We start from the raw sequence: 13,764 nt of genomic DNA on the forward strand, positions 1-13,764 counted from the left end.
CTCTAACGCCACAGGGAAAGAAGTCCAGCCTATTGAAACTCTCCTTCTAGCTCAAACTCTCCAATCCCAGTGACATCCTTGTAAATCTTTTCTGAACTGTTTCAATTTTAACAACATTTTTTTCTACAGCAGGAGACCAGAATTGAATCCAGTATTCCAAAAGTGGCCTTACCAATGTCCTGTGCAACTGTAACATGACCTTCCAACTCCTTTATTTAATGCACTAAGCAATGAAGGCGAGCATGCCAAATGCCTTCTTTACCATCCTGTCTAGTAATTCCACCTTCACGGAATTGTGTACCAGCACCTCCTGATCCCTTTGTTTGGCAACATTCCCCAGGACCCTTCCATTAATCTTATCAGTCCCTGTCCTGATTTACCTTATCAAAACATAACAGCTCACATTTTATCTAAATTCTCCATCTGCCTCTCATTGGCTCATTGATCCATCTGATCAAGGTCCTGTTGTACTCTGAGATACATTTGGGCATTGTCCATTATCCCATCAATTTTGGTGCCATCTACAAGCTTACTAACCATGCAACCTATATTTCACATCCAAATTATTTATCTGAATTACGAAAAGCAATGGACCCAGCCTGATCCTTGAGGCAAACTGCTAGTTACTGGCTTCCAGTCCAAAAGCAACCTTCCACCACCACCACCATACTCTGTCTTCTATCTTCATGCCAATTTTGTACCCAGTTGGCTTGCTCCCCCTGGATTCCATGCAATCTAATCTAACTAACCAGTCTACCATGCGGAACCTTGCCAAAGGCCTTGTCCACATAGACAATGTCTGCCACTCTGCCTTCATCTATCTTCTTTGTCACTTCTTCAAAAATCTAAGTTAAATTAGTGAAACACAATTTTCCGTGCTCAAGATGACCAAAGGACATTTTTTAAAACTGTTATAAGATGGAAAAGGAGGTATATGGGTAAAAGGTGAGAGAGTATTCCAGAGTTTAGGCCATGACCACTAATAGTGGAGATATTAAAATCAGGGGAAGCATAAGAGGCCAGAATTAGACAGGCATAAACATCTGGGCGTGTTGTGGGGTAGTGGAGTGTTATGAGACAGGAAGAGATAACACCACAGAGTGAACTGAAAATAAAGATGGGTTTACCAGGAGTCATTGAAGGTCAGTGAGCACAGGGTTGATATGGGAAGGGGAGTTGTTATAAGTTAAGGCACAGGCAGCAGGGTTTTGAATGACCTCAAATTTACAAAGGGTAAAGTTTCCTTAGTCTTATCAGACCATTAGAGAGAGACAACTGGTGACGGTTTAACCTGAGGGTCACCACGCCTCAGGCAAGGGAAGAGTTTGAGAAGGAGAATCCTTCACAATAACCTTGAATGTGGCTGGTGAGACAGCAATGTGCTAGAATAGTCAAGTTTAGAGGTAACAAAAGCATATATGAGGAAAGCAGTGACATGAGACAATGCTCGGAGGTAAAAATAGATGGTCTTTCTGATGGTGCAAATACATGCATGGAAACTCAATTCAGGGTTGAATATGAGAAGGTTGAATGTGAGAAGACATCTAGATGAGCAGATGAAGCGATGGCCCCAAGACAAACAAACAGTCAGCAGCTACTGAAGGCGTTGGAGAGAGTAGGACCTTGGCAGAGGCTATCAGTAGTACCTCAAGGAGCAAGCAAGTGGAAAACTGAGACAAGTAATTAATAACACCCAAAGGAACAGGCAAGCAGGGGATCTCAAGGCAGAAAGCCAATAGCTTCTAGAGGAGCAAGCGAGGGGAGAACCTTGAGATAGCCAATTTATAAAAGAGATAGCACAGAAAAACTGTATTGTGATAAAGATGGACCTTCAGATGCTAGACAGAGCAGGGTGCAAGATAAACACCATTGGTTTGAAAAGAAAAGATAATAGCAGGGAAGTTGAAAGTTGATTCTCACATGGTCTCTAATAGCAGTTAATCATCAAAGTGCTGAAATTGATCAACATTAATTTTGTTTAGCAATCTGCAGTTACTTAGCCTAGAAAAGGTTCAAGCAATGGGGAAGTAAACTGTTATTCCATTTTATTATTCCTTATCATAGAGTCATAGAGATGTACAGCATGGAAACAGACCCTTCGGTCCAACTTGTCCGTGCCGACCAGATATCCCAACCTAATCTAGTCCCACACACAAGCACCCAACCCATATCCCTCCAAACCCTTCCTATTCATATACCAATCTAGATGTCTTTTAAATGTTGCAATTGTACTAGCCTCCACCACTTCGTCTGGCCAGCTCATTCCATACATGCCCCACCCTCTGCATGAAAAAGTTTCCCCTTAGGTCTCTTTTATATCTTGCTCTTCTCACTCTAAACCAATGCCCTCTAGTTCTGGACTCCCCCACCCCAGGGAAAAGACTTTGTCAATCTATCCTATCCATCCCCCTCATGATTTTATAAACCTTTATCAGGTCACCCCCTCAGCCTCCTCCAGGGAAATTAGCCCCAGCCTATTTAACCTCTCCCTACAGCTCAAATCCTCCAACCCTGGCAACATCCTTGTCTTTTCTGAACCCTTTCAGGTTTCACAACATATCTTTGATAGGAAGGAGACTAGAATTGCATGCAATACTCTAACAGTGACCTAACCAATGTCCTGTATAGTCGCAACATGACCTCCCAACTGCTGCATTCTTAAATGATAATGCCTATTGCATTTTAAGTGTTGAGTGAGTATCAGGAAGTGGTAGTGACATTAATTTATTGAATAATTGATTACTAACTTTAATTCCTCATTAAGCTATAATAAAGATGGCAGTTAAGATGACGTGTTGCGATAGAAGAACACAGTGAGTTTGATGCCAGTGTGATCCACAGTAAACAAGTGGCCTGTAAGTGTTTGCAGTTTGAGCAGCTATGGCTGAGAATTTATGAGCCAAACCACAGACACTGTTATATAACAGGAAGGGGAAGCTTAGCTGGACACTTCAGTCACAACTCTTCAAATAAAGCCTTCTGATTTAGTCACTAGTCAAAGAATGTGTGACTGAGGTGAGGCAGGTCAACAGATCCACAAGGAAGCAATGCTCAAGCCTCAGCTTTTTCAGTTTGCATGCAGAGACTTGTAGGATGGACAACTCCCACAGTTACCTCCTCACACTCTGCTTTCAACAAAGACTCAATTTCATTTTCCCAGTTTCTCCATCTCTGTTGCATCTGTTCTGATGATACTGACTTCCACCAGGGTGTCACTGACACAACCTCTTCTTTCCTCAACTCAGGATGCCATCCCAACTGTGGTTGATAAGGTACTCAACCACCCCAACCCATTTCCTACACATCTGCCCTCACTTATCCCCTCCCTTCCAGAATAGCAATAGGGATCCCCTTGTCCTTAATTTCCACCACACCAGTGCCCCCAACCCCCAGCATCGTCCCATGCAACTGTCCCTTCTCACCATCCACATCTTCCAGGAGAAGCAGCATTTCACTTGTACATCTTTCAATGTAGACCACTGGATTTACTCCTCACAATACAGTATTCTTTACATTGGTGAGACCAAAGTGAGACTGGGTGACTGCTTTACAAAACATCTCCATTCTCATGGTAGGAGTGATCCTGACTTTCCAATTGCTTATCATTTCAAAACATCACTGTACACCATGCTAACATTTCCATCCTGGTCCTTTTACAATGTTCCTTAGGTCTATACTTAGATTTCCAAAAGGCATTTCATTAGGAACTATGTAGGTGATGATGGTGGACAATAGAAGCTCATGGTCTAGGTGGTTACATATTGGAATGGATGGAGGATTGGTTGGCTAACTGGAAATGGAGAGCAGGCATGTGTGGGCCATTTTGTGGGTGGCAAGATGTCACAAGGCTGGAGGCCTAATCCTTTTATAAGTTCTAGAAATGCATTGGATGAAGGAATCTTTGTTAAAACTTGCTGATGACAGAAAGGTAGGAAGGAAGGTAAATTTTGAAGAGGGCATAATGAGGCTACAAAAGGATATGGATAATTTATTTGCAATGAGCTAAGATCTGATCAATGGAGAACTACTATATTTATTTTGACGAAAGTTGAGCACAAACGTAGGGACGTTATGGTTGACTTACACAGGGCATTAGTGTTGGTCTTCTTATTTCAGGAACAATATAAATGCCTTGGAAGCCAATCAGAGAAGGTTCACTGAACTCTGGAATGGTGTGTTGCATTATGAAGCAAAATTGGACAGCCTGGGCTTGTATCAGCTAGAGTTGAGATTAAGAGGTGATTTGATTGAAAGGTATACGATCCTGATCTGTCTAGACAGCATGGAGGTTAAGATAATGTTTCCTTTTGTTGGAGAAATAAGGGTCACATTAAAAATAAGGAGTTGCCCACTTAAGACAAAGGAGTTTGGAACTCTTTTCCACAAAAGATGATGGAAGCAGAGACTGCAGTTACATTGCACTTTGCTCAAAAACTGCATACATTCATGTAGAACTCTGAGCTCAAAAACTGCAGGAATTTATGTAAAACACTGTTATCCCACTTATTAGATTAGAATCAATCTAAACATCAGGTCATAGACAGAGAACACAGGGGGCTAACACCTTCAACATATTGTCTAGCTATCACCATTGTTAGCAGCTAACCCGAGAATGCAACTTTAAAAAGAAGGGTTTTGTGATTTACATATGAAAGAAGTGAAACTATCACTGTATTCTAACAGATGAAAGGCTTAACAATCAATTTTTCAATGTATAATTTCAGTTACATCACACTGCAAATTTTTGCTATAACTTCTGTGTTAGGATTGAGCCCTCCACAATTACCTGATGAAGGAGCGTCGCTCCAAAAGCCAGTGTGCTTCCAATTAAACCTGTTGGACTATAACCCGGTGTTGTGTGATTTTTAACTTTGTACACCCCAGTCCAACACCGGCATTTCCAAATCAGTCATTATCAGCTGACTAATCTTTAGATTGAGCAATTATCCCTTTAAATGAGAAAATTCCAAAGTTATTTCAAAAAGGCGGAAGAAACTTTAACCACAGACTGATTAATTCTAATCAGAGGCAGAAAGGCTGATAAGGCTCAGTTGATGAAAAAGAATCAGCATTAGTGAAGAGCTGGTCATATCTGAGTAATCTAACTGGGGTTGGAAGGAGAACAACAGAGATTCACTGAATGATATTGGATGATTCACCGGAATGATACTGTGGCTAAAACAGCAGATCAGAAGCAAAGAATCCTGTAACGGGTAACTCACTTCGAGGTTCCCCAAACCTGTCCACCATCTACAATGCATAAGTCACTTGCCTAGATCAGAATACCTTCAAAACACTCAAAAGGTTTGACATTATGCAGGAAAGTGCAGTCTGCTCGATTGGCACCACATCAGCAAACATTCAATCACTTCGTCACCAAAACTCGATAGCAGCAGAGTGTACCATCTACAAGATGCACTGCAGAAATTCACCAAGTTTTCTTATACAACCCCTAACATTAGCATTATCATCCAGAAGGACAAGGGCAGCAGAAACATGGGAACACTACCACCTGCAAGTTCTCCTCCAAGTCACTCTCCATCATGACTTGGAAAAGTTCTGCTGTTCCTTCAATACTATTGGGTTAAAGTACTGGAACTCATTCCCTCATTGCATTGTGGGGGTACTTACAGTAAATGATCAACAACAATTCAAGATGGTTCATCACCACCAATTTCTCAGGGGAAACTAGGCATGGCTAATAAAGCCAGTGACATCCACATCCCAGGAAGAATACAGAATTTGTATACTGTCACTTTAGCAGCCCTACACAACCATCCCTGGATTTGCAGGGGCATATACCACAACTTGTTTGCCTTTCCTAAATTACACCAATGAAGAACATTGGCGCTTATGTGGCAATCCTCAGCATTGCCCATCTCCAAGACAGATGTATATACTATGTTACATTCCTAATGAACAGCTTATGCTTGAAACATCAACTGTCCGGCTCCTTGGATACTGCCTGACTGGCTGTGCTTTTCCAGCACCACACTTTTGGATTCTAATGCCAAGCAAAAATGTATTTTCCTTAAAGTTCAATTGTGAGGAAAGTTTGCTTAAACTTGGCCTAATTTCCTTCAAAACTGGCAGAATGTGGAGTAATCTTGATGAAGAGTTAAATAGGGTAGATACAAAAATAAAATGTTTGTATAAGTGGGAGAACCCAGAGAAAATCAGCATAATCTAAAAATGAGATAGCAGCCATTTCGCATTAAATCAGGAAGACGCTTTTCATAATGAGCATTGAAATCTTAACCTCATTTCCTAGAATTGAAAAGTTCTGAGGTTAACAGATTTTTGAAGTCAGAAGTTTTAGAGGAAATGCAGGTCAATGAAATTGACGAACATGTCAGCCATGAACTAATTGAATGGTGGAACAGACACAAGGGGCTGATTGGCCTCCTGCTGTTTAGATTTCCTCAAACAAGAGCTTTTGATGAAGAAACTGTATGCCCAGTAATTGGTAGCTCAAGCTGGAACTCACTCTCCCTGAAACTGTTTCTTCGTCCTGCCAAAAAAAACACTTTACAGCTTTATGCTGAATTTTGCAACTTGGCCAATGGAAATCTTTCCATTGCATGCCTGTGAGTTAATTGAAGAAAATTGTTTGACCATGTGTCTTATATGCTTCAAGCTATAATGACACGTTGCTATCATTGAAGAAATATGAAAAACGGTGAAGTGCACTTTACTTTTTTCCAATGCAGGCTTTAAAAGGGTATTGTCCAGGGTCAAGTTGCATGTCCAGGGAGTGCAAATATAAGAATTATTTGTCAATTGAAATTACATGAAATATGTAGCACAGAAACAAACTCATGAGTCACACTGTTTATGTCGGCATTGAAGTTTCACTCAAGCCTCCTCCCACACGTCTTCATTAAACTCCATCAGTGTAGCCCTCAATAACCTCATTCTCGTGAATTTATTCTGTATCCCCTTCAATACATCTGTACTGTATGGCTGAACTACTCCCTGTTGCAAGTGAGTCCGATTTTCTCACTAAAGCATTTTTTTCTGAATTCTCTATTTCATTTTGCAGTGACTACGCTATATTAATGGGTTTTAGTTTTGTATTCTCATTGAGCTAGGTTGTATGGGCTGCCAATTTCTCTGCATTCCTCCCATGACCCAAAAGACTGTCCTGTAGCAATTTAATGCCAATGGCAGCATTAATTGCTTTAAACAACTGCCCCTCTCTCAGGGAAAATATTAGCTAGGAGTGGGGCTGCTGTTGGAATTACAGGCAGTATAGGTAACCTGGGAGGGTATACACTTTTAAGAGGTCAGTGAAGGGTTAAAGTGGAGAATGACTTTGGGAGAGGTTGCCTCCAGATCCAAGAGACCAGAAACTGCTTCCTCCTTGCCAAACACTGCTCATGCAATTCAAATATCAAATGGCCCTGCAGTGGGTGATATGCTGATGGAGGCTGGAGGAGGCCCTCATGCGTGTATTCATTTGTGGTGGGCAAGATGGTCACTGATTGCTGTAAAATTTCAGACAGGCCAGTTCAGGCAGACAGATAACGGGGTGGCCACTCACTGAATTTTACACCATCAAGCCCACAGTTGGCAGATCCCACTCTATGTCGACTCTATAAAATCTTGTCATTTCATGTTACAGACTGATATTAGATCTTTCGTCAGCCTTTGCTTTTAAAGAGAAAAGATACACAGTCCACTCATCTTTGCCTGACAGTTATAAACTCATATTTCTGCTACCTTCTCTGAAAAGGGGCAGCACGATGGCTCAGGGGCTAGCACTACTGCCTCATAGTGCTAGGGACCTGGGTTCTATTCCCACCTTGGGCAACTATCTGTGTGGAGTTTACACATTCTCCCCATGTCTGCATGGATTTCCTTCGGTTGCTCCAGTATCCCCCCACAATCCAAAGAATATGCAGGTCAGGTGAATTGGCCATGCTAAATTGGCCATAGTGTTAGGTGCAATAGGCAGGAATAAATATAGGGTAGGGAAATGGTTCTGGGTGGGTTACTCTTCGGAGGGTTGATGTGGACTTGTTGGGCCGAAGGGCCTGTTTCCGTACCATAGCGAATCTAATCTAATCTAAGATATATTACTTGAAGCCTGACCAGCAACTATCTATCCCCTCTATTCTGTAACAATGACCAGAACTCTATACAGTACACAGTGTTAAAACATGATACAGTTTTAGACTATAAGACATAGGAGCAGAAATTAGGTCATTCTGCCCATCAGGTCTGCTCCACCATTCAATCATGGCTAATAAGTTTTTGAATCCCATTCTCCAACTTTCTCCCCGTAACCCTTGATCCCCTTGACAATCAAGAACCTATCTATCTCAGTCTTAAATATACACATTGACCTGGCCTCCACAGCTTTCTGTGGCAATGAATTCCAGATCACCTCTCTATGGCTGAAGATGTTTCTCCTTATCTACGTTTTAAAAGGTCTTCCCTTTATTCTAAGGCTGTGCCCTTGGGTCCTAGTCTCTCCTACCAATGGAAACATCTTCCCAATATCCACTCTGTCTGAGCCATTCAGTATTCTGTACGTTTCAATTGTATCCTCCCTCATCCTTCTAAACACCGATTCGTATAGACCTGAAACATCCCTCATATGTTCAGCTTTTCATTCCTGGGCTCATTCTTGTGAAACTTTGCTGAACACGCACCAGGGCCAGTACACCCGTCCTAAGATATGGAGCCCAAAGCTGTGCACAATACTCCACCAGATTTTAGCCTTGCTTTGCAACTTTTCAGTATAAATCGCTGGAAATTAAGTGAAGTACTTAAAAATAAAACCTGGTTATTAGCCTCCGTGATTAGTAAATTTGTATTGGGGTGATGATATAGTTGTGATGGCACTGGAGAAGTGATTCAGGGATTGCCCATGCCTTGGATAATTGGGCGTAAATCCCAGTATTAGCAGCTGATGGGCTGTAGCTAATAAAATGTATAGAATTGAAAGCATGTCTTGTTAGTGTGACCTATTATACTGTGTTTTATTTTTGGAAACTGTATCTAGATCACCAGTGTCTTTCAGGAAAGGAGATGTACCTTCTTTTGGTCTACATAGGACTGCAATGTTGTTGCCTCTTAACTGCCCTCTGAAATGTTTGAGTAAGCTATTTATTCCAATGGTGAAGTAGATTAGGGAAACACATGCTGACCTGGTCAGCAATGCTAGGAGAAAGTGAGGCCTGCAGATGCTGGTGATCAGAGTCAAGATTAGTGTGGTGCTGGAAAAGCATCATTCCTGATGAAGGGTTCCTGCCTGAAACATCAATTTTCCTGCTCCTCAGATGCTGCCTGACCTGTCGTGCTTTGCCAGCATCTCTCTGATCTGGTCAGTAATGCTGTCAGGTCAAAGAATAAGAACAAATATAAACATAGTCCCAGACCTTTTGTTCTTCAGCCCCAAATTTTCAAGTAATGTACAATCGTTTCATTTTTATTAAAATGTGATACTTCTGTGAAAATTCATTCATCAAATATGTTCATTAGTAGTCTTGTTAATGTCCTGTTGAGAACATAACATCCTTGATTTCCAATCAATGATGTTAAAATCCATTCTTGAGCCTTAATGGGTAAGAAGTATGCTTGAATGACAAGTGTTGATATTTATCAGAAATCAATAGTTATCAATATGCATCATGGAACTGACATCAGTAAACCTTATTTAGATATTGCTGCAGAGTTTGCTATTAGTTAAATATGATTGTGAAATGGATGACATACACAGTGATGATTTCAGTTACTGACTCCTTTGCACAATGAGTTGTTCATTCAGAGCAACATTGATGTTATATTATATCAGTGTTGCAACCTAATTTGCAAAGATGTTAATTCATTTACTTCTTTAGTGTTGAAGAAAGTTTCCAGACTCAGACCTTGAGCATTGACAAATTTTATTGCTTGATATCATGGGGGGCACACCTTTCATGATCACAGTCCGGTGCTACTTCAAAGTGCTCCTGATTGGTGCAGATGTATATAGTAGAACAGATGTCGAGTTGACAGTTTCTCAGGACTGTACATAACAAGCTATTGTTTTCAGACCTTGAGTCAATGCATACTCCAGATACTGCATTCACCCGTTGATAACATCTAGCAAGGTTGTGGTTTTGCTTAACTGGTACCTGCAGATAAACAGTTCAGGAGTTATGTGGGAAAAGCAGAAGTTATGTGGTTGTTACAGAATGTTCTAGCAGGCTAGGGGCCATCCAGGGCAAGGGGCCAAGCCTGGTGAGAGCAATATCATGACTGATTGAAATGGCTGCAAACAAGTGGGCCAGCAAAAACAGCTTCTACATTTAGATATATGACATGATTGTGGCCACGACACATACTATCTGAATAACTACCACATTTTAGTAAATATCAATGATATTTGCACTAGGGAAACATTTATGAATATTGCTACTATTGCTGTTTATTTTTAATCAATACAGATATCAGATGTTGTTAATTAAACTCAACGTAAGACCTTGATGTCGAAGAGCTGCACTATTTCACAAAGCATTCTAATCAAATGGGCTATCATCCTCAGTCTATTGTGAAGTGATTTCTTGTTGTTCTACACAATGTTTGTGCTTTCTATGATTTTATCTCCCTTCATTCTGCCCTCTTTTTCAGGCTGGGGCAGACTTTGGGCGTGTAGTCATCCCAGTTGTATGTGATCAAGTGATAACTTAATTGCTTTTGATTTTATCTGCGGTTTCCATAAGCTGAACTTCAGTGCAGGGTTCATGTTCACAAATACATAATGTACTTTGGTATATCTGTTTAGTTAGAAATTGTTAGCAAGCTGTACGGACGGTTGCACAGCCATACCTGATCTAATTGTATGTACTTTCTTGAACTTATCATTGCATATAAACAAGAGCATGAACCTGGGTTTGCAACATTTATCCCCTACTCTTTGTTGTGCATAAATTGGTTGCCATGTCTCCCCACAATGGTAACACTGTGAAATTACTTCATTGGCTGTACAGCACATTAGACTTATTGAAATCATGAAAGATGCAATATCGTGCAAGATATGCCTTTGTTATGTGCAAAATCGTGAGGGGCATGGAGAGGGTGAATACCCAAGGTCTTTTTCCCAGCATGGGAGGGGGATCCAAAACAAGAGGGCATAAGTTTAAAGTGAGAGGAGAATGATTTGAAAGGGAAATGAGGGACAATGTTTTCACACAGAGGATGTGGTGTGTGTGGAACAAGCTGTCAGAAGAGATGGTTGAGGCAGGTGCAATTAAAACATCTAAAAGGCTTCTGGATGGGTGCAAGAATGGGAAGGATTTAGAGGGATATGGGCCAAATGCTGGCATATGGAGATAGTCAGATTGGGATGTCTGGTTGACATGGATGAGTTGGACCAAAGCATCTGTTTCTGTACTGTAGGACTCTTACTACTCTATGATTCAATAATTCAGAATAAAATGCAATTTGGAAGAAAATTCGAATATGATTGTGTTCCCAAAATAGTTTTGATTTGATTATTTTGGGTCATATTGAAAACGTGGTTCAGGGAAGTATTGTCTAAACAGCCTTGGGTGAACTGATTTTTGGCCATATTTAAATAGGACATACTGCTACCAGTGCCTCAGCAACAAAGACAGTGGATGTCCAGTCCAGTAACAGGTCAGCTAGTTGAGCAGGTTTGGTATGACTCAGAATGTAGTCAAATTTCTTAAATGCTCTTACAACTGCATCCCAGATGACTGTTAAGTATTCTTGATTTAAGCTTTTCATGTGGTAGATAGATTTGGAGATAAAGAAATGAATTGCTGTTATCGAGTATCCAGCCTGTATGGTTTTAGAGTCATTCTTTTTTTAAAAAAATCATTCACAACATGTGGATATTGCTGACCCAGCCAGAATTTATTATCCATTCCCGACTCCCAAGTGGGCAGTTAAGAGTTAACTACGTGCTAAATTGCCCGTAGTGTTAGGTAAGGGGTAAATGTAGGGGTATGGGTGGGTTGCGCTTCGGCGGGTCGGTGTGGACTTGTTGGGCCGAAGGGCCTGTTTCCACACTGTAAGTAATCTAATCTAATTACGTTGGTTATGAGTTTAGAGTTAAATTTAGGCCAGATCAGGTAAGAATGGTAATTTCTTTTCCTAAAAAGGACATTAGAGTCACGGAGTCATAGTTGTACAACAGGGAAACAGACTCTTCGGTCCGACTCATCAATGCTGACCAGATATCTTAAATTAATCTAGTCCCATTTGCCAATATTTTTGCCTATATCCCTCTAAACCTTTCCTGTTCATGTACCAATTGGCTGCCTTTTAAATGTTGTAATTGTATTAGATAGAATAAATCAGATGGGTTTTTCCAACATACAGCAACCAGTTTCATGGTCATCATTAGAACCAATTCCAGAATGGATCTTTGGCTTAATACAGCAAATGCTGGAGATCACAGTTGGTCAGAGAGCATCCATGGATAAAGAGCAAGCCAATGTTTCAAGTCTACGCTCTATCTCCCTGGATGCTTTCCGACCTTCTGTGATCTCCAGCATTTGCTGTCCTCAGTATCAGCATTTGCTCCTTTTGTCTTAATAGTCTGGCAATAATACCACAAAGCCAAGATATGGCTTGTTCTGTCATGTTTTCAATTAATGATGGTTGTTAATATTTCCAAGGGAACTTGGCAATAATGGTGCTACCAAAGGTAGCTTGACTGTCATCTGTCATTTGATTAACCAACCTTTGTTGTCCAGATTCCTTTCCAGGCAGTTTGCTTCATTGCAGAAACCAAACAGATTTGAACACCAGTAAATATTCCTAACCTTCTAATGCACAGAGATTCATGATGAAAAAAAGAGATGCAAAGGCACATTATATATAATTTTCTATAATGTAGCTTTGCATTTATTTTTCATCATGAATCTCTGCATTTCTGGATCTATTTTATCTTTAATAATGGATTTAACAATATATAATGGAATAGATGGTATTGAGGTTCACAAGGAGGAAGAGTTAGCAATTCTGGAAATGTGTAAAAATAGATCAGTCCCCTGGGCCGGATGGGATTTATCCTAGGATACTCTGGGAAGCCAGGGAGGAGATTGTTGAGCCTTTGGCTTTGATCTTTACGTCATCATTGTCTACGGGAATAGTACTAGAAGACTGGACAATAACAAATGTTGTACCCTTGTTCAAGAAGGGGAGTAGAGAAAACCCTGGAAATGATTGACCTGTGAGCCTTACTTCGGTTGTGGGTAAAGTGTTGGCAAAGATTATTAGAGATAGGATTTATAGTTATCTCGTGATGAATAAGTTGATTAGGGATAGTCAACATGGTTTTGTGAAGGGTAGGTTGTGCCTCACAAACCTTATTGAGTTCTTTGAGAAGGTGACAAAACAGGTGGATGTGGGTAAAGTGGTTGATGTGGTGTATATAAATTTCAGCAAGGCATTTGATAAGGTTTCCCATGGTAGGCTATTGCACAAAATATGGAGGCATGGGATTGAGCTGTTTGGACCAGAAATTGGCTAGATGAAAGAAGATAGAGGGTGGTAACTGATGGGAAATATTCATCCTGGAGTTCAGTTACCACAAGGATCTGTTTTGAGTCCGCTGCTGTTTGTTAGTTTTATAAGTGACCAGGATGAGGGGTTAGAAGGATAGATTAGTAAATTCGGGGCTGACACGAAGATCGGTGGAGTTGTGGATAGTGTTGAAGGATGTTGGAGGTTACAGAGAGACTTAGATAAGCTGCAGAGCTGGGCTGAGAGGTGGCAAATGGAGTTTAATGCAGATAAGTGTGA

Source organism: Hemiscyllium ocellatum, chromosome 1, assembly GCF_020745735.1.
Source record: "Hemiscyllium ocellatum isolate sHemOce1 chromosome 1, sHemOce1.pat.X.cur, whole genome shotgun sequence".
Taxonomy (NCBI): Eukaryota; Metazoa; Chordata; class Chondrichthyes; order Orectolobiformes; family Hemiscylliidae; genus Hemiscyllium; species Hemiscyllium ocellatum.